The 27,983-nt window shown below is 36.5% G+C and overlaps 1 protein-coding gene and 1 long non-coding RNA gene across 3 annotated transcripts in view; one reads left to right on the top strand and one right to left on the bottom strand.

The window, feature by feature from the left end:
* Window positions 1–7,402, bottom strand: part of LOC125652594 (TNF receptor-associated factor 3-like) — a 41,543-nt gene extending 34,141 nt beyond the window's left edge. The window contains exons 1-2 of one of the 2 annotated variants that reach the window (XM_056165784.1): window positions 7,335–7,402; window positions 7,177–7,245 (exon numbers count right to left, since the gene is read on the bottom strand). The gene's annotated coding sequence lies outside the window, so the exon portion shown is untranslated. The remainder of the gene's footprint in view (window positions 1–7,176; window positions 7,246–7,334) is intronic. The other variant, XM_056165783.1, reaches the window with a different exon arrangement.
* LOC125652597 (uncharacterized) lies at window positions 347–20,353 on the top strand. Its single transcript, XR_008803180.1, has 3 exons — window positions 347–2,941; window positions 5,453–5,627; window positions 19,587–20,353. It is a non-coding gene; the product is annotated as an uncharacterized LOC125652597 (long non-coding RNA).
* The last annotated feature ends 7,630 nt before the right edge of the window (window positions 20,354–27,983 follow it).

The following is a 27,983-nucleotide window of genomic DNA, read 5'->3' as shown; positions in this document are numbered from 1 at the left end:
ATGCTGTATACTCGTGATCATGTAGATGCACTTCATTGTTGTCTGGTACAGTTATATTGGTAGCAGTATCAACTTCGGTTCCTACATGCACGTTTGAAGCAGATGCTTCTGCTTCAGCGGGTTTCGTAACTTTGTGTCTATGAAAAAAAAATAATATATCATAAGTTGCTGTTTTTATTGACTTAAAGTAACAACAAAGTTGTAGTTTCTGAAATAAGCACAGAATATGAGTGTTACAATCATTCTTATTAAGGTCATGTGTCACTTTTACATAATTATACATTAAAGATATATACCAGTTCTCTTGAAACACAATACAAAATTTAATCATGCAGAAGCCTATATACAGGCAAGTAGTATCAAGGATATCCTGTCAACCCTTTCTCCTTTTCCTAGCAAGGTTATTTATTCTATATTGATACAATAACAATATATTAGTGTCCCTTCCCCTTTTCAGGCAGAAAGGAATTATGTAGTAAAAGATGTTAATAAATGTTGAAATCAATAACGAAGAAAAACTGACCCCCCCCCCCCCATTTATGAAATTGTGGTATTTTTTTTCATTATTGCATTTTTTTTCAGTTCGTCTGTCAAAATCTTTTGTAGGCCTACTCCCCCTCTGAAATATCTATACCACAAGTCCAGTATATTCTGTCAGTTTATACACACGTGTGTTAATTTGACATGATAATATTACGTACCTACATCTTTGTATCCACCGCTTCCTTACTGTAGTATCGACTAGGAACCTAAATAAGCTACATGGCAGAGTTTTACCAGTCTCATGTATGCAGCCGATCGCTAAACAATATACCAAATTACATATTAGCGCCGACTCTCTATTACGATTGTATATCTTCCACACGTTGTTGTACCCGGAAGTAGTAAAACCGAAAGTGAAACGAAACGAGACTTACAGATCCTATTCAACACCATCGCCCTGTTCTCGCCTGACTCACCATATATTTGGGTATAGTAAAACATATCTAAACTGCGGTACGTATTTACGTTCAATTATTTTTGCTTAATTTGACAGCTCAACGTTTATTTTAATGGGTTTTGTGTAATAGAGCTATATCTCTTTGTCAATTAATCATCGTGGAATAGAGATTGGGTGTGTGTGTTTGAAGTAACAGGTGCAAGGCGCTGGTCGTCTAGCCTTTTCCCAGAGGTATCGTGTGAGTTAGCCCGTTCAACTTAGGGCGAATTTGTTGTGCTTAAACTAGTTTTAGTTTCGAATCAGTTTAGTAAACTATTCATTTGTTTTTCGAACTGGTTTTGAACTAGTTTAAAACCAGGACTGGTTTTTTATTTGTTTTTACCAAAACTTAAACCAGTTCGTTAAACCAACTAAACCACCTCTGGGGGCAGTTTATTCAGTTTACGAAAGAGGCGGGAAATCAATCCAGCATGGCGATGTTGGAAACTTTTTCACCAACAGGCCATTTTATGTATTGCTTTAGAAATTCTCGACAAATAATATTAGCAAGACGTTTCACGATACCAAATACATAATGTACTGTATATTCACATACTCCAAATTGGTCAGCGATGGCTTGTATTGTCATTTGAGTTGTTAGGTAGCGTAGGAAAAGGAATAATTGTTTTTCCATTGATATTATTGTTTTGTCTTTAAAATTTTCAAACATTGACAAGAGGGATGTAAAAGTTTCTTGACTCATTCTAAATCTTTGTCTGAAATGATGCTCGGTATACTGGGGAATTACCTCCTCAACATAAAAAGGAAATCTAGGGACTCTGATCCGACGTTGAGGGACCAGGCTCATCAGAGCAGAGCACATTGATGTTTGCATTTGGATTTGAGATAGCCCAACTTCAGGATCTTCTGTATCATCGCTTTCTAATAATGTATTATGAAGGATTAGAGATACACATACTTGTTTTTGTCTTCTAGACGCCATATATGTTATTTAAACTGTTCATTTGTTTCTTCGCTGTAAACCAAAGTGAAACCAAAACTGGTTTGAAAACTATTTTCAAACTCATAAACCAAAACCTTAACCAGTTTATGAGCAACAAATTGGCCCAGAGTTAGAGAGGAGAGCGAATGTGGGGGGTTTCTGAGTTAATTGGTTTGAATGCTTTCTGTCTCTGTTGAATGATCGAAGTTTGAGAGATGAAAGTAAGTTGATGAATTTATGTATTTTGCTTGAGAAAGAGTCTTGTGGGAGTGGATTAAATTAGGAGGTACATGTACCTCGTGAGAAAGGAGAGATCGAGTTTAACAGTGAAGGTGAAAGCATGTGATTTTTGGATTGTGAATTTCATATACTTCTGAACGTGTCCTTGTATATATATGTAGATTTGTAAATAAATTTGTAAATAGTACTACAGGCTTATTGACGTTATGAAACTAGTGCCGTCACAGGGAGGACCTTTGTGACATTTGCAAGGCGACTCGCTTCTCCACCGGCATTGTACATGTCGTGTTGGCTTCATGGTCGGTTCTTTTGATATTATTGAATTAACTGAATTAAGTGATTTAAGGGTTGCTGTTTTATTCCCATACATCTACTGTAATATTTAAGCTTTAATTTTGTTTATTTTTTAAACTTATCTGTAAGATCGTATTGTTTATATTTAGGCCTACTTAGCTAACCCGACAACACGTGCTGATTCATATTATTCCTCTGATAATATTGTTCAACTTCGTAGAAAATGTTGCGACGTACCAAGCGCCCATCTAAATCGCTTTACGCTAGACCGGCACAACATCCAGCTCTTCGGTCACTGCCCACACAGAATCTGACCCCTGCAATTCCAACCCGGATTCAGCCCCGTCCGACATCAAGTCAACCCCAAGAGGAGAACCAGATAGTCATAGAGGGCACAACTATCATTCAATCACAAAGGTAGCCTCCCAGCCTAATCGCGGAAACCGTCGCATCCACATAACCACCGGCGACACCCTTCATAACAGGTGAAAATCCCCTTTCTTAATGCACAGCATGTTTTTAATTTTCGTAATTTTACTTCACATTATTGATGTTTTGCTAGCATTGTTTTGATATTACCTGTCTTAATGCTATGGTAATTTCCTTTTAATACTTTTATAACATGCTGTATCATTTTTATTGATTGTGTGCAGCACTTAATGGTTATTTATTATAATATAATTATTATGCCCCCCCCCCCTTTTCAAAGAAGAGGGTCATATTGGTTTGCACCTGATGGTCGGTAGACCACGTGTTGTCCACTCAATATCACCAATTGTTTCATTGTAATGATATTTCATATGTGGGTTGGTTATGAGTAGAAGAGAAACCCTATTGTTTTTCAGGTCAAGGGTCAATCTACTCTAGACATAGGAAGACCTTGTCTGCTCAATATCTAGAGAACCCTGTGCTTGACAGGCATCAAACTTGGTACACTGGTACATCACAAAGAGTAGATGGCCCCTATTGATTTTGAGGTCACATGGTCAAGGGTCAAACTGGACATAGAAATATACTGACCACTCAATGTCTAGAGAACTCTTTCCTTGACAGACATCAAACTTGGTACACTGGTACATCATCAGGAGATGCCCCTCTTGATTTGAGGTCACATGGTCAAAGGCCAAATGTCAAACTGGACATATGTATATATTGACCACTCAATGTCTAGAGAACCCTTTCCTTGACAGACATCAAATTTGGTACACTGGTGCATCTTCAGGAGATGACCCGTCTTGATTTTGAGGTCACATGGCCAGAGATCAATGGTCAAACTGGACTTAGAAATATACTGTCCAATCAATGTCTTGAGAACCCTTTGCTTGACAGACATCAAATTTGGTACATCGATACTTCTTAAGGAGATGGCCCCTATTGATGGTTTAATTGGTTCCTAATTTTAAGAATTATTTTCTTGATTGACACCAAATCTGGTACAGCATAAGGAGTAGATGACCCCTATTGATTTTTAGGTCACTTGGTCAATCCACTCCTGACATTGGAAGATATTGTCTGCTCAATATTTCTAATTGGTGATACTACTATCAATCAAATTAGGCACGTGTATACCCCTTTTCAATTTTGCACCATGGGGGGCATATATGTTTTACAAACATCTCTTGTTATTACAAGCATTACTGATGAGCTTGGGATTCACGTTTCTCAAGCCATCAAAGATAAAATTTGGGCAAAGCAATATGTCAATCTATCTAACCTCCTGAATTCGCAATCGCACAAGAATCATGATATGCACAAATTTTCAATCATTCAAGGTCAATTAGTTGTCGAACCCAAGGTTAAACATAACAACATTGCCACGATTGATAACTGGATAGATTTTTAATGTTCGCAAGTATAAATTTAGCTAGGCACCCTTCTGACATCCAGGGCATCTAAAATATATATCCATGCCATTCGCATAGTACATGGTCGTGACACTAATTCTAACCAGCTCGAGTACGATAGGCAGTTAAGGCTTAAAAAATCCCCCAATCTCCTTTGGTTACATCGATGCTGTGTTATGGCTCATGTATATATGCAATCCTAGGTTTCCTACCAGGTAACCCTTCAAATCAGTCAAAAACCACAGACACATTAGTGCATTCAAATATTCATTGTTTGATTCAAAATATTCAGTGAATTATGGATTCATTGACCTCAAGCGTTTCGATTATCATTTTAAAGGCTCATACCTTAAACCACACAGCATCAACTTATCAAATAGGCATAAACTCTTTTCAAACTTTCGTACCAAATATGAATTCCAGCTATGTTGGCCCCCACCAGTTGACCAGTTTGTCAATTATATTGCTTTCTTAAGTGCCACCTAAGTATCGTTTTCAACGGTTAAGTGCATTAGTTAAAACATTCAGTTAGAGGGCGGTATTGACAACACAAAACATTCATAGTAAGCTAAATGCTACAGGGATTCCATAGGTTGAACCCAGTAAAGCATGCCCGTTTCCCTATCACTCTTCGTATACTGAACCAGTTAATATCTATCCTACCAATAGTTTATTCAAGCTCATACGAAGCCGCCATGTTTTCCACCGCATTTCAGTTGGCATTTTTTGCATTGTTGCGGGTTGTTGCTAGTCATGCCATTCCTACACTATTGTACAATGACGTATCAATAGGTGATGTACATATTTCGTTGTTTTTTTATGACTGGCTCAAAACATCAATGCAATAGGGGTTCTACGTTACACATTTCACTCAACTCACGAGCAGATTCATTGTTCAAGCACATGCACAACTTTTTGTCCATAAGATCAATCACGTGGCCCATTTTACTGCCACCTTAATGCCAAACCGCTCACAAAATATCAACTTGCATCATTATTGCACAGGTCTATTGAATTCATCGGTCTAGATCCCCTACACGAAATTGAGGCTAGAGGCAGATGGGAATGTCAATCATTTAATTCCTATATCAAAGCCTAAAATTTAAAATTTTAAGTTTACCTGCAATATTTTTTCCTAATTCAATACTCAAGTTTGTAGGTTCCCGTACTACTGTCTGGATTATTGCCTCTTCCATTATTCATTATCCTGCTCGCCACGCAGAAAAGCATTTCGGAAACCCGCATATGGATCTACTAAAGCACAATCTTTTGTGCGGTAAGAATGGTATGGTGTGGAAGGAGGTGGAGCCTATTGTTGCACAAAGTGGTAAGCCTGATGTTATATTAATTAATGGGGGGGGGGGGGCAGTATTGGTACAACGCCAGTGGCTAGATTGCGAAAATTTCTTAAATTAACTATTGCCTATTTACAAACTTTTCTTCCACAAACTCGGTTCATATCGTCTCAGATTCTTCCCAGGCGTTACTATACACATACGTTCTCAAATATTGCAGCAGACAACGCACGTAAGCGTATTATCAAATCTTTAGCGCCATTCGTAACACCACACAATGCCGAATACATAAAATACCTAGGTCTTCAACAACGCTCTTCCAAATTTCACAAACACAGTATGCATTGTCTGATATTGCTCAGGTTATGTTTTTAAACACCATCCGGGATGGATTGTTCAGCAATGTCCAAAGAAACGCTAGAATATTTCCTTAACCAAACTGCTATTTGATAAGCAGTCTCCCTGTCATGACCTGAGCAAAATTTTGCCCGCTCGTGGCGGATGTCTTCATGCACGTTAACAGTTCTTATACATACATGGAGACAAATGGCCGAATTTTGCTAAGCCTACCACAGATTTTGCTTTTGTCCAGGTCCGTGGCCAATAATTGGGTTTATTGACATTGAATGATTGATTGAAAATATTGAGTGAATTATTGATTGATTGACACATTGGTGGATTGAAATATTGATTGATTGATTGATTGAAAATATTGAATAAATTATTGATTGATATATTGATTGATTGACACATTGGTGGACTGAAATATTGATTGATTGATTGATTGAAAATATTGAGTGAATTATTGATTGATTGACTCAAACATGCATGGACTATTGATGCTACAACATAACTATCCAAAAGTCGTTGTAGATCATGCATTTCATTACAGAGTGTATTTCATATACATACTGATGGTTTGTATTAATATGAACATTGTCGTTGAATTGGATATATGTTTTATTAGGTAAAGCCATGACAAAGACTGCCAATACGTGTTATCGTTCTGTTGTTTTGAAATAAAACGCTATCAAAAACTATGAACTATAGACGGATGAATTAAAATTCGAAAAAATATTTGGATATCTTACCCAGAAAAGATGCTAGGCCTATAAGCTTTGGTAAATTTCGAACCTGTAGTCATCACTTGCCTATTGAAAGTGGACGCTGGCGAAACGAGGCCAGAGAAACATGACTTTGTAATATTAAATAAATGTGATTATAATGAAATTGGTGATGAATTCCACTACGTGTTTAATTACAAGTATCTGATTGATATAAGAAAACAATGTTTATCACCGAAACAATTACGTTTCAAAATATTATTACATTTAAAAATGTAATGAATTCAAACAAGCAATCTTTTCTAAGAAAAATATGCTCCTTTATAAGAAATATTGATAAACTATTCTCCCCGACCCAATGACTACTCGAATCTATAACTGCACATGTTGTCAATCTCCGTAATCATATGCATGCCTTGAAATATTTAGTGATTTATTCCATCGCTTTTATAGAAAACACTAAATCTCTGTATACAATTGTGTAATTGTGACGTGAGAAAAATTAAGTTCAGTTTACCTGAAATTGCATTTCTGGATATTTTCCGCAAACTTGTTTTCAGCCAAAATACTCTTCTTCCGGAAAGTTCTAAATAAAGAACACCCAACAATTTATTTGATCAAACCTATATATGTGTACAATTTCTAGATTGCTTTAAAGGAAAATAAAAATATCACCTAGATTAGGCATGATGGGATAAACAAACAGAATCTCCGTATTCCGAAATAGACTTTGCTTCCCTACAACACAAAGAAAAGAAAACGCTGCAAATTTTCACATGATATACATAAATCCTCTCTACACGGAGTCTTAGATACTTTTTTCAAGAGAGAGAGAGAGAGAGAGAGAGAGAGAGAGAGAGAAAATGGACATAAGCCTGTAGTGTGTATTTAATATACCCATGGTATAGCTAGCTAGCTCTCTCTCTCTCTCTCTCTCTCTCTCTCTCTCTCTCGTTTGCTTGATTGCCCCATGCTGTTACTGTATTTGACCTTAGATATCTTCCCTTCGTATTTGAAAATCTACAGAAATGTTATATTATATTTCTTTTCTTTTTGGATTTGAATTATAATACTAAGTCCAGAATACATGACATATCTACGGAAGCATATTAGCAGTATCTTTTTTTAGTTTGTTATAACAAATTAATAATTTGTTATAACAGATTAATAATTTGTTATAACAGATTATTAATTTGTTATAACAAATTACTAATCTGTTATAACAAATTACTAATCTGTTTTCAGAAATTATCAATCTGTTATAATAAATTATTAATTTGTTATTTCAAATTGTTAATTTGTTATAACAGCTTATCAATTTGTTATTTCAAGTTACTAAATTGCTATTTAAAATCGTTAATTTAACAAGAGGCCCACATGCTTTATTGGTAATCTACAGAAGCATATTAGGGCCGCAGTAGTATCTTTTTTTAGTTTGTTATAACAAATTAATAATTTGTTATAACAGATCATTAATTTGTTATAACAAATTACTAATTTGTTATAACAAATTACTAATTTGTTAACAAATTACTAATCTGTTATAACAAATTACTAATTTGTTTAAACAAATTATTAATTTGTTATAACACATCATTAATCTGTTATAACAAATTAGTAATCTGTTATAACAAATTATTAATTTGATATTTCAGATTAGTAATTTGTTATAACAAATTAGTAATTTGTTATAACGAATTAGTAATTTGTTATGAGAAATTTAACAGATTATCAATATCAAGGACAAGAGATCATAATAGACAATCATGAATTTTCTCTCCATAGTCTCCGCATATCAAAGGTCTATGTCAAAAGACAAAAAACTATGTCCCGGACAAACTTAGTATGAGAAGCGGAAGAAGAAGAATTCACATTAATACAATATGTCCCCTTTCTGGGAAGGGGAGATATAATTATTCATACATATTTTTATAGAAAAAATGTGAAATACCGCCGGGACAAAAACGTTCAAGAACAAGCATACATTTTCAAAATGGGTTTCCTGCAAACTGAAAGTTATGTGCTCAATATCAGATCTAGCATCATGTACTAAAAGGCTTTATAAGTTACAATAATTCACAGTAGTAACTAAAGTGGCAATAAAGCAAAACAAGAGGTTCATGGGCCTTAAAGATCGCCTGAGTCTGAGCTAATCTGCAAAAGCTGAATGTAATATGAATAGAATTCATGGCCGTAGGAACCGGGGGGGGGGGGGGTCCCCCCCCCCCCCATTATTTTTCAAAAAAAAATTCATATAGTAAAATTCACATATAGTGTAATGTATAATTATTTTTAAGCAGAAAGTTCATTTAATTCAATGAGACTCAGAGTCAGTTAGTGGGACTGTCCTTTAGCTTAAATAAAAAAAAAAATATTATGAAAAGCACTTAATGCCTTAACATTTCTTAGGGCATCATCCAAAAGGTCGAAATCATGAAGTAATGGTTCGGTTCTCGTTCCCATCTCCGCATCTGGCGTCAAACCCATGATATGTAGTGAATGTTCCTTTGCCAAGTGCCCGGCACTAGTTTCGTTTAAAGTCTTTTACCGGTAATTGTTGACGACTCATACGAGTGAAAAAATCTCGCAAGGGACGACTGATCAAAAGGTATTTAATATGTGTGAACTTGACTAACTTTCAAGGTCTAATAATTCATTAGATAGCTTGTTCATAGAAACTTCGTCTTGATACAAAAATGTCTATGCCCAACTGCCCTAATACCAGTTCAACGTTTGTATATATTTAAAATCTTTTTGTAAAGCTAATATGATGAATTGTTGACTTTTTTATCATCACAGTTTTTATTGTAAAGGTAAACCCGAGAATGTGTGAAGTACTATTTATCAGTGACGTAACACCCCCAATGTGACGTAGGTCATGACGTGTAACAACTTTTTCAAAGCTTGTAAAGTCTCAGGCTGTCAAGACCTGTTTCATTCTTGGTCTAAGAGTAGACAGTATCGTATCAGTGTAAGATCAACCTTCCGCAGTTTTAACTTTGATTACATTTCACAATGTATGCCCAGACGGACGAAAGAAAGACATTTTTCGAAAAAGTGAACGAAGAAGCAAGGAATGCAGGAAAAAAGGGATGGGGAGCACTAAGTTTTCTTGTTAGACTCAAAGGGCAAATTTTTAAGAAATATCCTCTTCCAACAAGCATACCTAATATCCCAACTCCGAATATTCGAAAAGATGCTGTTTCCTCAGAGCTTTATCCAAATGATGCTCCTTCTGAGCTTATCCCGATTCAGATATATGGTGATGGGAATTGTTTATTCAGAACTCTCTTTTTTGTGTTTAGACATGAGGACAATTTTAAGGAAATGAGGGTACGAATTGTGTTTGAACTTGTTTCAAACCTGAAGCGCTACACGAATGAAAACACTTTTGTGACCATGTCCACAAACAAAAGTTCACTTCAATATGTCTTTGAAAGTTCCCTGTCCGAAGAGTGTTTAATTACTGGTGATTTGATTGCTTCGTTACAAAAGGAAACAATAAAAACAACCCAGAACGGTTACTATTCAAGCCTTTTACATATGTTCGAAGCTTCTAACGTTTTGCAGAAACCAATCATGTCGATTTTCCCCGAGGTACAAAACCCTGGTGTAAACAGACAAGATCATAATCAGCTTATTGTTCCTCTTGACCGTGCTGATGCTAAAGAATATCAGGATGCTATCCACATCATATGGACTCAAACAATTGCTACAAAAATAGATGGTTGGACACCTAATCATTTTGTTGCCTGCATTCACAAGCATGAGGAACCTCTTTCAAAGCGTTCGAGGTTATCCTTTGAGGATTCTGAACCTCATCGCTCATTTGAACCAAAACAATCACAAGATAGTTCTTCCCCACTCTTGGAGTCTAACACAAATGAGGAGTTTATTGAAACAGGTAAATTGGGGGAAACTGCAAACAAAGAAACAGACAAACATGTTAAGGTTGCTTCCTTTATTGATTCTTCTTCTTCAGAAGATGATATCTCAGAAATACCAGTTCAAAAGGCCCAGGTTGTACATGAAAAATGGCATACACCAGAGATCGGTAGTACCCCAAATCAGCCATGGAATATTTTCTTTCCAGCAAAAAAGTTTGGTAAAAAGATGAGATCTTTCAATGTATCCTGGTTTGATCGGTGGTCTTGGTTACATTATGTAGAAATCAAAGATGTTGTATTCTGTTTTCCTTGCATAAAATCATTTCAGAAGAAGACTCTTTCATATGAAGTGGTTTTAAAAACTGGAAAAAAGCAACCACAAAATTCGCCACACACGAGAAAAGTGATTGCCTTAAAGAGGCAATGGAAAGGGAGTTTACGATAAAGGAGGAGGTTAAAGATGTTGGAGAATGTCTTTCAAAGACGCACGAAGTCGAGAAGAAATCTAACAGAGAGAATTTGCTTAAAATCACAAACATTTTGAAGTTTCTTGCTCGACAAGGAATTGCTCTTCGGGGTGACAAAGACGAGAAAAACTCGAACTTTAATCAGCTTCTCATGCTAGAGGCTAAACGCGATCCTCAGCTTCAGGAATGGCTACAACGCAAGACAAATAAATATGTTGCTCCAGATATACAAAATGAAATTTTGCAGGTGATGGGGTTGCAGGTTTTGCGACAAATTGTTGCTTTCATCAAATCGTCTGAATTCTTTTCAATAATGGCAGACGAAACACGAGATATTTCCAACAAAGAGCAACTTGTTTTATGCATTCGATGGGTTGATCAAAATTTTACCGCTCATGAAGATTTATTAGGGATGTACTGTCTTTCTGACATTGGGGCTAATTCAATAACCCTAGCAATTAAAGATGCCCTTTTGAGGTTCAATCTGCCTATCAACAAAGTACGAGGCCAGTGTTATGACATGGCTGCTTCTATGGCTGGTTCAAAGACAGGTGTTGCAACAAAAATTCATGCACTTGAACCCAGAGCCCTTTACATACATTGTTATGGTCATGCTCTTAACCTAGCTTGCAGTGATTCTATTAAGGGATGTAAGTTGCTTAGAGACACCCTGGACATTGCAAAGGACATAACAAATTTGATTAAAGAATCTCCAAGAAGGGAGATGATTTTCAATACATTAAAAAATGCCCAAAATCTAGAGAAAACGTCAGCGGGAATAAGGGTTTTGTGTCCCACAAGATGGACAATAAATGCCGACACATTTTTTAGCATTTTGTCAAACTACGAAATTCTAAGAAATGTTTGGGATGAAAGCCTCCAATACGTGCGTGAGGTAGAAATGAGAAACAGAATTAGGGGAGTGGCTGCTTATATGTGCAGGTTTGATTTCTTCTTTGGGTATTTACTGGGTGAAAAACTTTTTCATCGTGTGTAGATATGTATAGGAAAGATTTCTACGAGGCATTAGATCTGCTTTTAGCTGTCATAAAATCTAGATTTGACCAACCAGGTTACAAAGCTTATGTTAATCTTGAAAACCTCGTAATTAAGGCTTGCACAGGTCAAACGTTTTAAGAAGAATTCAATTTTGTCACGACCCTATATGATACAGATTTGAAGCCAAAAGATCTTCACTGTCAGCTTATAATGTTAAAGACTGTTTTGCCAAAAGACTTTACGCCAGATATACCAAGTGTGGTTGAATTTTTCAGACATTCGAATGAAAAAAGTCTGTTTGCCGAGATCCTCAAAATTCTCAAACTAATTTTGGTACTTCCTGCAACTAACGCTACCAGTGAGCGCTCATTCAGCGCCTTGAAAAGATTGAAAACATCACTGAGATCAACAATGAGCCAAATACGAACAAACAATTTGCTTTTATTGCATGTTCATAAAAATGAGACTGATGAACAGAATCCAGAACAAATAGTTGAGGAGTTCGTAAGTGAAAGTGAACACAGACTGGCGATTTTTGGAAAGTTTAACGAGTACTAAATACCTTATGACTCAGAAATGATTGATAACAAAATGATAAAGATATAAACAAAAACAAAAAAAGATTTTAAAAAATCCTTAACACCCCCCCTCCAAAAAAAAAAACAAAAACAAAACTTAAAATTAAAGTTGAGGGTTTTCTGGGAAACTAATTAGATTCTATAATTGTACATAATTACATTAATTTATGTACATGACGTACACCTCAATGCTTGCACATATTTATGCAGTTATCTTTTTAGTAATGGTTTTGTCGATATCACTTTTTTGTCGTAAATTACTTTGGTGTGGTGCCCCCCACCCCCCAAGTGAAATTGCTTCCCACGGGCCTGGAATTTACATTATATGTAGCTTATATATGCAACCAGGAAAGTTAGTATCGATTTCATAGCCTTTTGCAGTAGTGATACTTTTAACTAATGCTCAGGTTACTAACAATTAAAGCATGTGGATCTCTTGTTAAATTAATGATTTTAAATAGCAATTTAGTAACTTGAAATAACAAATTCATCTAATCTGTTATAACAAATTAGCAATTTGAAATAACAAATTATTAATTTGTTATTAACAAACTAAAAAAGATACTGCTGCAGCCCTAATATGCTTCCGTACATATCAAGTATGTGAAATTACAATATCATCTTTTCTACATGAAGTATCTTGTTACGACTCACTGTCCCACGGTATGCCTATTTATATAGTTACTGAGATAGGAAATTCCCATCGCTAAAAATAGATATCTTCCTATAAAAAGAAATGTATCATTCTAACCTGAACATGCTATATTTTAAAAGTTGTAATGTCGTGACAGTATATCAGGCACTTAATCTCCAATAATTAGATAACAGCTTACCTTAATTGGTGATAAGAAAATACGCAATTCACACACATACGTTCCCTACTACAGTCACAGTCAGCGTGTGTTCGTAAATACAGTTCAAGTCAACGAATCAAATCAATGATTTCATTATCCATGGACAAGAGGTTTTTGTTTGTTTGTTTAAAATGTGAAAATAAGACACAACATTTTCCGCGAACTAATAGCTCCGTGCTAGCCGATTACTTGTATCTAAAAATAACATGCAGATTTCTATTGGTTAAATTACCTTTACTAAATGAATTCTTTTATTAGCCTATATCTAATGTCACGTGATACGAATCTAACGTATAGTTGGTACTTCCAGGGACCTATATACTATGTTAGTATATAGGTCCCTGGTACTTCAGCAAATACGTTACAGAATTTGGTGGCAGCGGCGGGATTTTGGGTAGAATTAAATATTGATTAAACTTTCAAGAGTATTTATTATTTGCTTATTGTATTTGGCTTATGTTTTTTTTTTAAACTTACTATATAATATGGCTAAGAGTGAAATAGATGTTGAAATGATTGTGTAACATGCCGGGTGTTTACAGAGTGTCTAGGCTCATTCCCGATTCACCCAAGTTTTAATGAACAATGATCAATATAGTAAATTTCACCTATCTGGTGTTTACCTAAACACAAGAGGTACAACAAGTTGCTATATATACAGATATTAATGTTTAACCCCTATGCACAATTGGCACTTGTCAGATCTATGCCTGTTTGTAGCCACTGGCCTTCACCAACTCGTATCTGCCTATTGCGTATGCCACCTGCCTGCAACAACTTGTGCTTACTACTTGCACATGCCACCTGTTTATAGTCACTTTCCTTTGTCAGTTGCATATGCCACTTGCCTGCAACAACTTGTGCTTGCCACTTGCATACACAATTTATCAGTAAGCTATACTTGCCTGAGGTGCCTTTGTTGATTGCTCAGAATTTATTAAACCACAATGTCAACCATGTCCTGACACTGGAACAATCTGTTATAGTATTTACCTTACATGGAAATACCATCAATTTCCATCATCCACATTTACAATTTCTATCAACATCATACACAAGTGGCTGCTATCAATTTCTATCAACATCATACAAAAGTGGCTGCTCTCTCTCTCTCTCTCTCTCTCTCTCTCTCTCTCTCTCTGTTTATTAATATAAATTCTTGTTAACTCTATTTAATCAATACACATATTAATTACAATATTTACACTGATTTAATTACATAGTCAAAGGGAGATACATCCTTTAACAAAGGGGTGTAACTCTCAATCGTTTCAATTGCACTGGAACAGGAGATAAGTAAGCTTTGGGCTAGTATTAACAAAAGTCAAACTATCGCCAGAGATTCAAGCTTACCTGAAAGTAGGCGAACTACAATAGCTCAGCAAAATTATATGGGACAAGGTGCAAGACCTAAATCAATTAGAACAACTGCCCAACCAAACACATCTACCAGGCCTGACAATCTCACTGAATTATGTAGAACGACGGAAAAGGAGCCAGATAGGGTTTCTCACACCGGCACACCTTATCATGCCAATAAGTCTGGTCATAATTTCCTATTGAAGAATAAAACAAATATTACCGCACGCCGACTTGAAAATATTGCACAGGCTGACAAACGTAAAGTTGACATTGTGAAGCCTGATAATTTCGATTGGGGGTACATCATGGGTGGATTTCAAGTCCCATTTTGAGGTTTGTGTGGAATTAAATAAGTGGACGTTCACTGAAAATGGTATGTATTTAGCGGACGCTTTGCGGGGTCAAGTACAGAGTGTTCTTGGAAATCTGCCAGTAGGGGACATATGTAACTATCGACTCTTAAGCAAGACACTCGAGGAAAGATCTTTGCCATTAAATCGAACGGAGCTGTACCGGCCGCAGTTGTGGGAGCGGAGGCAGAGGGCCGCAAAGTCATCGCCGGAGCTTGGACAGGACTTGCGTCTACTAGTAAACAAAACATGGCCTATCCAACAGCCCCAATAGAAGTAAGGGAAACCCTTGTCAAAGAGCAGTTCATTGACGCCATAAAGGAAAGTGACATGCGATCACGCATCAAGGAGGCCTGGCTTGTAGACTTAAATGATGTAATCAGGCATACCGTAGAATTAGATGCCTTCAATTCAGCGAACGACGTTTGACTGAGAGCAAAGGTTATTCAAGGGAGATGAAGCCACAGGAGAAGGCTGAGACCGGAGACACTATCACTTCCCTACTGAAAACAGTGCAGGGTTTCCAAAGGGAGATGAAAGTTATGAAGATTAAAATTAACAAAGTTTTGCTAAGCCTAATTCTACAGGAGTGACCTGCCATTTCTGCAAGAAAAATGGTCATGTGAAAAAGAATTGCTTAAAATACCAGAGTATGATTGAAGACAAAGTACATCAAGGGTCTACCCCTGAAAAGAGAATTACCAACAGAATACTAGGATGAAAAAGGACGAATCTACAAATCGTATAGGTTTAAGCCGAAAAGCTGGTGAAACTGTAATATTTATTGAGGCAATCATGAATGGCTTTAGGGTAAAATTACTTGTATATACTGGTGCAACACTCAGTATAATTTCACCTTGGATCTAAATGCTGGTTACTGGCAAGTGGAGGTCGTTTCACATGACAGAGAAAAGACGGGTCTTTACGACCAGAAGGGGTCTATACAGCTTTAAAGTCTTGCCATTCGGGCTTTGCAACGCCCCAGCAATATTTGAGAGACTTATGGAGACGGTACTAAGACGTTTACAATGGGTTTGTCTTGTATACTTTAATGATATAATTGTAGTTGGAAAAACTGTAGAGTATCATTGCCAACATTGCACAAGTTTTAGATTGTTTATAAACAGCAGGACTTAAATTGAAAGCCACAAAATATTAATTGTTTGCTACAAAGGTAGAATACCTAGGACACATCGTGTCCTAACAAGGGATATCAACTCATCCAGATAATATTAAGGTTGTACAGAAATGGGAAGTCCCCACTAATGTATCAGAGCTCAGGTCCTTCGTAAGGTTCTGTAGCTACTACTGACGATTTATGGCAAACCTTGCATTAATAGGAAAGCCACTTCGTGACCTAACAAAGAAAGGTGCACATTTTATTTGGAACAACAAGTGTTAGGATGCTTTTGATATCCTTCGTAAGGAATTGTCGACCACACCTGTACTGGTGCATCCAGATTTCAATACAAGATTTATCGTGAACACAGACGCAAGCAGTTATGCTATTAGCGCAGTATTGTCACAGGTTCAAGATGGCATAGAACAGCCTATTGCATTTGCAAGTAGGAGTTTATCAAAATCGGAAAATAAATATTGCATCAAGAGAAAAGAATTATTGGCTGCAGTCTATTTTGTGAAATATTTTAAGCACTACCTGTACGGTCGCCATTTCACATTGCGTACAGATCACAGCTCGCTGAGATGGCTCATGGATTTTAAAGATACCGAAGGTCAATTCGCCCGATGGATGAATGTCAACATTTGACAGCACCATTGAACATCGCGCAGGCAAGTTGCATGACAATGCGGACAGTCTTAGTCGGCAATATTGTAAACAATGTAAAGTAGACCATGGTATTATCGACCACGTCAATATCTGCAGAGCGAACATGGAGAACTAGTTGATCCTGACGAAACCTTTGAAATGTCTCCAGAATGAGGACAAGGACATCAGGAAAGTAAAAGATTGGTTAGTGTACAATAGTAGACCTACTAAAGATGTGTCATCAGGATTAGTCACTGTAAAGTATCTTTGTGCACAGTGGGACAGGCTTGTCATTGATAATGATGTCTGGTACAGGACATGGACTGACTTCGCTACGGGACAAGATGTCGTACAAGCTATTGTTCCCAAAACCGAACGAAGAAATGTACTAAAACATTATTATGATTGTAGAATAGCGGGTCATCTTGGTATACATAAAACGTTGGTTCGGACTCGTCAGTCCTATTATTGGCCTGGTCTGTAAAGAGATGTACACTCTTATATATGTGGTTGTGAAGTATTCATATGAAGCAGAATTTATTCAAAAACATCTACGTGAGAAGAAAAAATCTCTCGCTGTGACCTTCAATTCGACTTTTAGATATATCGATGACGTTTTGTCTATTAACAATGATAGCTTTCATTCATATGTCGATTTGATATATCCCTGTGAGCTCGAAATAAAGGACACCACAGAGTCGTCCACTTCTGCTTCATACTTAGATATTTTATTGAAAGTAGACATTAACGGCAAACTGACAACTCAACTGTATGACAAACGGGATGATTCCAGCTTCTCCATCGTCAACTTCCCATATTTGTGTAGCAATATTGCATTATCACCTGCATATGGTGTTTATATATCTAAACTGATTCGATATGCAAGAACTTGTTCTGGGTATAGTCAGCTTTTAAATCGAGGTAAGCTACTGACAAACAAGTTGATGGTACAGGGATTTCAACAGTCTCGATTGAAGTCAGCATTTCGCAAATTCTATGGTCGTTATAACGATCTAGTTCGTCAACACAACCTCGCATTGGGTCAAATGCTGTCTGACGTGTTTCATACCGATTGTTAAGCCGTTCTTGGCATACTGATTTTCACTGCGGATAACTCCGTTTACCTGATCAGGATATAGGGCTCACGGCGGGTGTGACCGGTCAACAGGGGGTGCTTACTCCTCCTAGGCACCTGATCCCACCTCTGGTGTGTCCAGGGGTCCGTGTTTGCCCAACTATCTATTTTGTATTGCTTGTAGGAGTTATGAGATTGATCACTGTTCGTTATCTTCACCTTGCATTCACTAGGTGGAAAGTACCTACATGTACTCAAGCGAACAAAGCTCTTATGAAGTTGGTATCTAGAAAGAATTGCCATTGACATACTTGGAAGGCTAGCTACCTCTGACAACTAATGGAAACAGATACATTCTAGTTGTTGCAGACTATTTCACGAAGTGGACAGAATTTTTTGCAATACCTAATATGGAAGCGTCAACGGTTGTTGCAAAGATTGTCGAAGAGGTGATTGCTAGATTTGGAGTACCAACAGTAGTACACTCAGATCTAACCCCGTAATATGAAAGTATTCTTTTCAATGAAATGTGTAATATAAGTTACTTGACATAAAGAAAACGCATACCACTCCATACTATCCCCAGTCTGATAGGATGGTTGAGCGTTTTAATAGAACACTTACAACAATGTTCAGTGCTTTTGTGAACGATCATCATACAGACTGGGATGTGCATTTGCTTTTCATTAAGATGGTGCACCGAAGTTCCATACACGAACCAACAAGCATGACACCCAACATGATGTGTGGAAGGGAAGTGGCTACCCCTTTAGATCTCCGATATGAGATGTCATCTGAAATAAAAGAGACACCCAGCAATAAATGGGTATGGAAATTGTAAGGACGTCTTGAAAATGCACATGCATCTGTTAGGAATAAGATGAACCAGTCAATGATTACACAAAAACACTACCATGACCGCAACTTAAAATGGAAAACGCTTGATCATGGTGAGGAATTGTATGTCTATTTCTTAGAAGGAAACCTGGGACATCACCGAAGTTAACAAGCTTCTGGCAAGGCCCCTACATACGATAGTTGTTAAAAAGATATCAGATTGGTTTTGATTTTGACTACGGATAACTCCGTTTACCTGATCAGGATATAGGGCTCACGGCGGGTGTGACCGGTCGACAGGAGATGCTTACTCCTCCTAGGCACCTGGTCCCACCTCTTGTGTGTCAAGGGGCCTGTGTTTGCCCAACTATCTATTTTCTGTTGCTTATAGGAGTTATGAGATTGATCACTGTTCGTTATCTTCACTTTTCGTTGGTCATACTTAGTGAATTGTGGTTCAAGGGGTTCCGATCAAGTAATTCAAGTACACCGGATGCACAAAAAGTGCAAACAAGTTTTATCTGGTGAACATGATGACATATTGAATGATGAAGTTAGGATAGAAACATCTGATGTTGATCATGATACATGTGATGTTGATATTTTTTCTGAAACCAAACCTTCAGATAATGCTCGTCCAAGTAGGTCTCGCAAGCCACCTATCTGGTTGAATGATTATGAAATTGACATGTAATAAATTTGTAGTTACTATGTAAAAAAGAGTACATTCCAATACTATATTTTTTGTAGATGGCAAAAACAAAAGTAACTCCAGGACAAAGTCGTAGATGTCCAATGTGTACATATGTAACAAGAGCTGAAGATGATTATAAGAAGCATGTGTTGCAATGTGCTAAGCGAACCTTCAATTGTACTTACTGCAATTACAACAGTAACAAGGAAATCAATGTGAAGAGGCACGAAAGAAGAAGTCACCCTGGTAAGAGCCCATCAAACTAGATGGAAAACGAGATCATGCTAAAGAATCAACTCCATGCAACAGTAAATCTGTGGAAGTGCAAGATGCAGAACAGTCAGTGGAAGAGTGGTTGAAACAGGACTATGGAGATGTAATTGGTAATATTTCAATTGACAGTGGCGACAGTAGTAATGAAGGTGACACGAGAGATGACCAAATCAGGCAAGAGAAAAGTGCCATTAAAGATCAGTTGTTGGAGGGAAGAGTCATTCGGAAACATACGACACCTGCTAAGCAGTATGCTCCTCAAACCAAGATTTCTCTTTCTTCCAGTAAACCAGAGGTTGCCTCAAAGGAAGCCGATTGTGAATGTCGCAAGAGGAAGCTATCCATTGATTGATGTTGATGTTCAGACAGAAGTCAGTAAGAGGATTGTCGTAACCAGACAAATTAAGCGGTTTCGTGAGGTTGGCATTGATGAAGAGATGAGGGAGGAGAAAGTTGAGTTTTTAAGTATTTGCTAACTTTCGGTTATACTCAGGAAGAGTTCCGCTGTACTTCAAATTGCTTTGAATTGTATTAAACTATTTTAAATTCAGTACTTATTCATTTTACTTATTGATCATACATTCGGGACGCATATCATCGGAGGCATGGGTAGTGTAATGATTCCCAAATATTGAGGTCTACCCACTTGTATTCTTTTATTAGTCAATGTCTAATGTCACGTGATAAAAGGGTATAAATACCGAGCATTAGCAATCGTCGATGTTATTGTCAATAGCGTTCGGCCGAGGAAAGAAGACGAAGAAAACAATGTAAGTTTTATGAATTAAATAAAGCTTAATTCCTTGTCCGTCCATTGGTTTGGAGAGATAATTTGGAAGGCCATTTCGGTATTGATAAGGCCTGCCACGGAGAGGCTGACCTCAGTAGAGAGGCTAGCCATAGTTAACATCTGTATTGGCTGAACAGACCGTCGTCCAGGCTGCTGTGCCCACTGTCCGTCCTGAATAAGGCAATCTACAGTGAGTGCAGTGGTTTGGGGACTATCGCATATACTGTCCGTCCTGAACAAGGCAGCATACAGTATATGTGGTAATCCGAAGTCGACAGGGCTCGAAAGTACATTTAGAAATTTTAAGACCTCCCAATAAATTGAATATTGTGATTATCAAATATTTGATTACAACCTATATAAGGTCAGGTGGTAGTATCTGTAAACTTTGACAGACCACTAAAATTATTAGTCTAATCAAAAGGAAATCATTATACGTAAATATAGTTTGTAAATACGTTTCTTTAGTTTACCCCAAACCCTGGAATTGACCAGGTACGAATTTAAAGTATACTTAGTACTTCGTCAAATACGTTACAGTGTTATACTTGCACGTGACCAAAATTAATGCATATTCATTTCTTTAATCAAAGGTTGTATTTTAAGTAAAGGATATAATCCAAAAACTGTCTATTCTGTGAATGTGAAAGAAAGAACTGATCGAGGCCCGTAGGGCCGAGATTAGTTCTTTCTCTCACAGAATGGACCGTTTGAGGCTTATATCCTACTTAAAACATAACATCTTTTGTTCTTAGAATGTACAGGCTCAGGTAACCCATTGACAATGATAATTATGAATAAAGCTATTTTTGAATAGTCTGACAATATAACCAGTCTTGTGTAGAAGTCTGTTCCTTTTGTTCACTTATTGGACAGTGTCAGGTAAGTAGTCTTGTACTGCAGGTTTTATATTCACTGACTATATAGTACTGGGCCATATCAACATGCCGTCCTCTGATGGGGAGAGCATTTTCACTGCACAATCAAATCAATTTAAGGATTTTAATGAAAGTACTGCTAATATCATCTTAATGAGTGTTATATTCTGGATATGGAGGGTGAAAAAGTTATGGAGCCAAATTTTTGATCTGAAAAGCATTGTGTTTTCAATTATTTGGATGAGGAAATAATTAACGGCAGCCAAAAGAACCCAATACAACCATCTCGTGAAAAGAAATTATTCATGAAAGCGAAAATAATAATTCAAAATTAAGGATATGCTGAAAGAAAACATTAAAAAAAAAGCATTGTGAAGAAGTTTCGGAATGTGACTCTGGATCCAGCGAAATTCAAATACAGCATGGAAACATGTCTTTCAAATTTAAGTTTTGATGCGATATAATAATGACCAATGGAATTTTAAAAAATGTTAATCTTAAAGTTGGAACAGAGAATTCTACTAAGGAGGAATATCGTTTTAAGTGTTTCAGTGATTTTTCCGATATCTGTGTTGATTCTTACTTGTAGGGAATTGAAAATTAAATATGTATCTCTTTGACAAATGTTTTGTCTTTCTCTTATTTTTAGCCTATCTAATAAGGTATTGGGTTTACCTGGCACTGTCCAATAAGTTGACAATTACTGTCCGTTATTTTTAAGAAAGAACAGCATCTGTCCATTCTTAAAAATAATGGACAGCAATTGTCAACTTATTGGACACCTACAGGTAACTAATTTTTCACTACAAGTGGACTTTCTTCTATATAAAAGCCTAAAAAGACATAGGATTGTGTAACAAAAATGTTTTAAACAAAAATCATGCAATGTGTTCCTATAATCTGGAGAAAGTATAGAGTATGATAAGCGATAACCATGTAATATACAGAGATTGTAGATCCATTTTACACTGTATATAGGGGGAACCTCCAAATAAAGATATATGGTCTTTGACCCCTATACGAACATTTACTCACCTCGTGCGTGATGGAGATTCATTATGTTACCTTTTTTCTACATTCTTTAGGTATGCCTTTTCATCTGTCTGTTTCTATAGATAATTTAGTCTCGTGCAACCAGACGCTCTGCTTTTCCCGTAAATATCCGAAGAGCAGAGATAACGCGATAACGTTTGTAACGTCAGAACGAGGCTTGCCAAAATTTCGGTATTTAATTGGATTGGTTGATTCAACACACCTTCAAAATAACGACTTCCGAAGAAATTTGTAATAGATTGAATTTGCCGTTTAAGCTTAAGGATTTACAACTAGAGTGTTTATAAAAACTTTTGTAAAAGGAAAGGATTTATTTGCTGTTCTACCGACGGGAAATGGTATATAAAACCGTTTTATCAAAATTACTTTAGGAGGCAAAAGTGAAAGTACAATTTCCAGCTGACAAAGAGCGCATTTTTTTATTGTACATGTAGTAATGATTTTCCCATTGGTATCACTAATGAAGGATCAACTAATTAGCATCAAATTTCGGAATTGACTGTTTATGTCAGAAAGAATCCAACGGGAACTAAATTAGCGCTACTTAGCGGTAACAGTTATTACCGCGTGTCTTTACCAGACTCTCTGCTCGTCGGAGATTTACGGAGACAGCTGAGTGTCTAGTTGAACGAGACTATAGATAATCTTGTATTACCAGTCTTCATCAGCCGAAAAATGACGAGGATTACTTGTAGTGCTCTAGCAAAATGTATCCGTCACTGCGGTCAAAGGAATCGATAATAATAATAGTACAAGTATATACCACATCACCCCCTAACAAAAAACGCAGGAAATGAATTGTATTTTTACTCAAAACTTCTATTCAACATCCATGTAGATCTAAAATTCGATTTTATCGTAACCCATCCCAAAGTTCTTCCTGATCCAGTAATTTCAATCTTTACTATTGATCCATGATAGAAATAATCCTCATCGACCCATATAACTTCGATAATTTTTGTAACTACTTTTCGGCTCATTCCCTTGTTTATCATAACCATGAACAACGCCAAAATATTGACCGTACTACAAAACTAAGTTGCCAAAAGAAATAAAGATCGCGTTTTCGTGGATGATGCAGGATAACCGCCGAGGTCGGGAAATGTCGTTTTGAAATATCAAAAGCCGAGGCGTTAGCCGAGACTTTCATATTGCAAACATCATTTCGAGACCGAGGAGGTTATCCTGTATCATTCGAGAAAACAAAAACATTATTTCTATTCTGCTACGACTCAGAAATTTGTGTAGCGACACAATATAGAAATAGATCTAGAACCAAATGGAAAATATTTGAAGGTGACAATTAGTGAGGCCTTGCACTGGTTGAGGAATATCAACAATGTTAGTAAGGCAAACATAACCCTGAGACAAAATCTCATCAGATGAAGGCAGGAAAAGGTCAATGCCTACTGCCAATTGGTAAAACCAGGATTGGAATATGCATCTACGGTGTGGGGTTCTTACCATTCTACCCACATTAAGGACCTAGAGGTGGTACAACGGAGAGCTGCCATATTCGTCTACAGCGATTACAGACACCGTAATCCAGGAAGTGAAACAGCAATGCTGGACAGGTTGAGGTAGGATTCCCTCCAAGCACGTCACACTAAAAGCGGACTGACTATCTGCTTCAAAACACAAATGAACTTAGTAGACCTGGACAGTATCCACACCGAACCTGGCAGTAGAGGACCCTCAAAGGTGTCTTTCACCACTCTCGTTCGGTCCCAGATCCGTGCGGGACCGGGATGACTTATCAGAGGACATCACCTCAACCCAGTCCTTAGAGGATTTCCGCGCTAGATCAGGCCCCATGACCATAATCTGAGAATAGACTTATTAAGATTTATCTAGTATAAATGTTTGGGTTTTTTAAACTGCAGGTTTATAAAATAAAAATCAAATGCAAACGTACTGAAAATTTTATTTGTTAATGAAAATCATTTCAAAAGTTAACTGGATTTGAAGTTTAGACTTAAGAATATTCTCAATTTATGGCCATAATTTTGGCTGACGAAAAAGGTAAGATAGTAGAGTATACTAGATCTGTTTTGAAAAAAAAATATTTCAAGTATCTAGTTTGATGTTGACGTGTTATATAGGGACATGGACATGATTCGAGCTGAAACTTTTCAAATTTTCTTTTTTAGAATGCGTAACTAAGGCATTTCTAATGGTTAGCAAAAATTTGAATATCAGTTGTCAAGGTACATAGGAGACACAGAACTCAAATTTCTTTGTTATGTAAACAAGGTTCCTGTCCTGTTTTTGTTTACATAGGTAAATATACTAGTAAAAGTTTCGTTTAAAGCAATTTTTTTTAAATATACAAATTAATTCTGAACACAATTAAATAGTTTCTAGTGTTTGGCACATCTCATTTTGTTTTTAAAATGTTATTTTCTATTAAGCCATCTATATGTAAAAAAAAAAAAAAAAAAATGGCACGAGCTTTGTTTACGTAACAACAAATTGTGAGTTTTGCATCTTACTTGTAAACTCAACAACTGATATTCAAAGTTTGGTTGACTATTAGAAAAACTTTAGTTAAGCATCGTAAACAATGAAAATGAAAAAATAAAATTTGAAAATTTTCAGCTCAAATCTTGTCCATGCCCCTTTAATACACAGTTCAAGAAAACTACACATACGTGAATGGGTGTTAACTTGTCTGTGCATAGTCATGTTTGAATACATGAAAGGTGAAGATAACAAACAGTGATCAATCTCATAACTCCTATAAGGAATACAAAATAGATAGTTGGGCAAACACAGACTCCTTGACACACCAGAGGTGGGATCAGGTGCCTAGGAGGAGTAAGCATCCTCTGTCGACCGGTTACACCAGCCATGAGCCCTATATCTTGATCGGGTAAACGGAGTTATCCGTAGTCAAAATCAATGTGCCACGCACGGCCTAACAAACGGTATGTAACACGTTGGACAGTATTTTCCCAACGATATGTTGCATTAGCGAACTAGATCATTATAACGACCATAGAATTTGCGAAATACTTACTTTAAACGAGACTGTTGAAACCCCTATAACATCAACTTGTTTGTCAGTTACCTGTCTCGATTTTCAACTGATCATACGCAGAACAAGCTCTGGTGTATCGAATCAGTTGAGAGATATAAACACCATATGCAGATGTTAATGGAATATTGCTACATAAATATGGAAAGTTGACGATGGAAAAGCTGAAAGCATCATTGTCATAAAGTTGGGTTGTTAGTTTGCCGTTAATATTTATTTTCATTAAAATATCTAAGTACGAAGCAGATGCAGAGGACTCTGTGGTGTCTTTTATATCGAGTTCATATGGATATATCGAATCGACATATTTCCCTCAAGGTGAAAAAGAAAATTCCGAAAACTTATTGCACAGCTAAAGGACACCAGATGCGCATTTCGACAAATAGTGTTTCTTCAGTGATGTTCAACCGAAATGTTTGAAATAAACTAGAAATAAACTAGAGCTATTTTAGGGAAGCACAGAGTGCCAAATACAGAGTGCCAAAAAGTGGAGTTAAATTTGTCTAATGATAAGAGCTATACATGAGGGAGATAATCCTTAATTTTGAAATAAATTTCTAAAGTTTATCACAGCAATTAAATATACATCCGTACTTTCATATTAGTAACGAAGTACTTAGCTACTGGGTTGTAGAGACCCTAAGGGACTAACTATCAGCAATACAAAGTAGATAGTTGGGGGAAAAACTGACCCCTGGACACACCAAATGATGCTATGGCTACTGCATGAAATATGAGAGGAGTTCCGGGGACCAGCTTTGTTTAGAAAAACCATCTGTTCTTTTTACCCCCATTTGCCCCCCCCCCCCCCCCCCCACCACCACCACCACCACCCGAGTACAACTGAAAATTCCAAAACCTTATTGCACATCTACAAGACACTACCTATCATAGCATAATGCATATAAAGAGATTGCCGAAATATACGGGACCATGCTACATGACTGCAGTATTTAGTTTTCCTTGTAGGTCGGAATTAAAACACCGACAAAACAGAATTAATCAAATCAGCGGTCCTTCAATTATCGTCGTGTCGTGTATTTCAGCATAATTATAATTTTATGTCAACATAGTTAATTGAATCACAGATTATGTACATGTAATATTTTTTCCATCAAGTTTTCCAGGACTAGTTTCTATCAATTCAATCATTCGAATTTGCTGTTTTAGTGCATTAAGATTATTTTGCCTGTTTTGACTGTGTGTTTTAGTTTTTCGAGTACCATTTTGTGATGTTTTATTTTTTTTCTTAAATTCTATGTTTTAATGTATTATAACCGAGACATTATATGCTGTGTGTGCGTGTGTGTACATGTATTTTATTATTATCCTTATGTTAATACGCCCTGAAACTGATGTTTATTCTTATCTAGCATATTTGTGGTATCTTGTGTTTTCATGTTTTATATGTACAATCAGGATAGGTACAGCTACGGACCGTTTACATGTGATAACGCCTTTTATATCATTGCTTTTTAATGTTTTATTTATTTTCTATGTATTTGGTGTATAACATTCTGTAGTAAGGTATATATGCATTGTAACGCACCTTTGAGTGTACATAGTGTATGAAAAGGGTGCTATATAAATATGGTATTATCATTATGTAATATATGTCAAGTAATTGCATGGCATTACACACCAGCGTTTTATATGGATGAACAGTGGAGGATATATGTTCAGTAATACATGTATTTTGAAATTAAAAACTCTCAAACTTACTTTACATATATACTTTAAAAGTAATCTGGGGGAAAAAATTAAAACCCCTACTGGAATTACAAATCTGCAGTCCACACGTTTACTTACTATGTACTGAGCTACTCAGATAGGCAACGAAATTTTAAAGGAATCATTGATGACTTTATTTATATTTTCATTCATGATTTAAAAAGAAGTGATGGACACCTCCTTAATGTCACATGAAAACATGAAACAGTTAAACAGGTAGATTACTGTTTTAAAAAAGATAGCTGTTTGTTATTCGAACTCAGAATTACACATTTCAGCTACCAGACTGCAATTTATTTAGTACATGTATAGACTTTCATTGCTCTTGAACATATCCGATGGTTTTGATTATTTAAAAAATCCATTTTGATTTAAAAGCCTAGTATTCCCTTTGCTCCCTAATATATCATTTGCTTTTGTGTGTATGTAAAACACTCTTCTTGTTCAAAATATTTGTAAATCCCAGGTTTATGTATATACAATCTAATTAAAATTAGATGTTAGATCCGCTCACATACTCGCTACACAAACGTTTGTGTAGCGAGTATGTGAGCGGATCTAACATCTAATTTTAATTAGATTGATGTATAAAAAATTATACAGTACTTGTCAGGAAAGATAACTCCGGTAACAAGATGATCGGTTTGACTCTTCTTAAAAGGAGGTCAGAAAATATTCTCGGTTGTCAACA

The sequence above is a fragment of the Ostrea edulis genome, chromosome 5 (genome assembly GCF_947568905.1).
Source record: "Ostrea edulis chromosome 5, xbOstEdul1.1, whole genome shotgun sequence".
In the NCBI taxonomy this organism is placed as follows: Eukaryota; Metazoa; Mollusca; class Bivalvia; order Ostreida; family Ostreidae; genus Ostrea; species Ostrea edulis.
Note: the sequence above shows the minus strand (reverse complement) of the source record. Positions and strands in the feature narration are given on the sequence as shown.